Source organism: Cryptomeria japonica, chromosome 10 (genome assembly GCF_030272615.1).
Source record: "Cryptomeria japonica chromosome 10, Sugi_1.0, whole genome shotgun sequence".
Lineage (NCBI taxonomy): Eukaryota > Viridiplantae > Streptophyta > Pinopsida > Cupressales > Cupressaceae > Cryptomeria > Cryptomeria japonica.
In genome coordinates this window covers 815,713,996-815,716,220 of record NC_081414.1, presented here as the reverse complement: position 1 = coordinate 815,716,220, position 2,225 = coordinate 815,713,996, and the positions used below count along the sequence as shown (strand labels likewise).

General features: G+C 37.1%; 1 long non-coding RNA gene across 1 annotated transcript; it reads left to right on the top strand.

The window, feature by feature from the left end:
• The first annotated feature begins 1,348 nt into the window (after positions 1-1,348).
• On the top strand, positions 1,349-1,789 carry LOC131858984 (uncharacterized). The gene is made up of 3 exons (XR_009359082.1): positions 1,349-1,414; positions 1,520-1,597; positions 1,729-1,789. It is a non-coding gene; the product is annotated as an uncharacterized LOC131858984 (long non-coding RNA).
• Positions 1,790-2,225: the final 436 nt, after the last annotated feature.

The window sequence follows — 2,225 nt, the reverse complement described above, 5'->3', positions numbered from 1 at the left end:
TTAATCTTTTTTCCCATTTTTTAAGCTAAACCACGAACGGGGTGCGAAATTTGTCCTCAGGCTATGGATCAAGGTTAGTTTTTGTTTTTTTTTGTCTTTCTTTCTGGTTTATGCAATTTGTTTTACATTTTGAATTTAATTTCATTAATTTTGATTAGGTTTTTTCATTTTTTGTTTCAAAAACCAGATTCTTCTAATCTAGAACAAGAACAACCAAATGCACCTCTTGAAAACCCACAAGAACAACCAAATGCACCTCCTGAAAACACACGAGAACAACCCCCAATTCCTCCTTTTGACCACACAGCCGAAACATAGGAAGAATTAATTAATCAGTTAAGGCAAAATACATCCAAAATCAATATGCTGATTGTAAAATTGAAAACTTCTGAACTTGACCATCATCAATCCCTCGCCACTAGCCTAGAAACATTAGCTAGTGGTGCCATAGCTGTTTCCACTGAAATTACCAAATGGGGAAGTTTTAGGGATAGGTGTCGTCAATTCTATGCCAATGGGCTATCATACGATGGAGTTAAAACAAAAATATTTCTAAACAACAAATATTTGCCCTTTTTGTTGACCCCAAAACTGGACAGTCATTACCTCCTAATGCAAAGAGGTTTCCCTTACATTGGTGTACCAATGTGCAGATGAAGAATCTTTTTTGGCAAAGGTGGTGGATGGTCTTTGATGATCCACCTTGTAATAATTATAAGGTGCCATTATATTTTTTGAGAAAAATATATTGTGAGTTTGTGCTCAATGTGCGCCCAAATTATTTTGACATGAGAGAGTTTCATGGTAGAGGTGGTGGCTCTGCCCAAGATAGACCTGGAGCCCGTAGGCAATTAGCCGCGGAGAGTCGCCGCCCCCTAGCACCCAAACCCAAGGTGCATCAGGCTGTCCCATTAGAGCTGAAAGAGTCGATGGAGCTACAGACTCTTCAGGTGGCCACAACATTGGCTGGTGCCATCATCCAGCATGGGACATTATTAGCACACCCTATTGTATTGGATGATGAGCTGTTAGAGGGTGACAGAGAGTCCATCGAGCATATGTGTGTCAGTTGCTCGAGGATATGCTTGGTGATAGATGATGCAGCCGGTGCAGATGGATACTCATATCATCTATGCACGATTTGCAGTTGTAGATGTTAGGCTCACATGGTTGAGGATGTCGCGTTGACAGATGAGTTGATGGACATGGTGTTTGCCCATGAGCCATAGACACAGGTGTGTTGATTTGAATTCATAACATTTTATTTATCAGTCACTTTAATTTTGTAATTACATAAATGAATTTTCATTTATACATCGATTTAAATTGAGACAAATAATATGCATTTCAGGATGCAGCAGCGGTATCCCATACACCTCCCCCAGTTACCACAGCTGCAACTTCGACGCCTGAGGTATAAATGTTGTAACATGTTAAAATAGAATAGTACACTTTGAATTCAAAAAAATACAAGATATACTAACTATCTTTAATTCTTGGTCCAATTTTTGGTTTGTAGGTGTTGACAGGGGACGAAATGTCCCAGATTGATGACATCACGCTGTCAGCGATCGATTTTGGCCTACAAGGCTATACGGTATCATATTTTGTACAACTCTTTTTATGTATTGTTTTGATGGAATATGCAAGTCATTTCATTTTAGATTTTTAATATTATGTTTAATTTATTATCTGTACTAATATCTCATGTTAATTTTATGTTTTTAGGGCACCCCCTCTGCGTCTAGGGCTCGTCCGAAGAAAAAGAATATCTCGAAGACACCAAAACATGTAAAGAAGGTAATTGAACACATTTTTAGTTGTACAATTGTTTGAAAATATTGAAATCAAGTATTAGTTGGGGTTTGTAGATTGATTAGTGTTTTTTGTCTATTTTACATGTACAGTGGCCATTGAGCTTTGTGGATATGTTGAATGCACCTGATTCGCCCGCGAATCAAGAGAGGGTGGAGGTATGTATCTCTACTTTATTTTCTTGATTTCATGATTATATGCACGCGTACATGTGAACTTGTGATATATTATAATCTTATATTTTTTTCATACAACAAATATCCATACCTATTTCGTCAATGGAGAACCCTCCTCCTTGCACTGGAGAAGCATACTAGGATCCGGTACACTTTTTTTTGATATGTAAAATTAATTATTTTCAACCTTCAATACTTATCATTATATTAATTGTATTTAATCTTTGTACATTT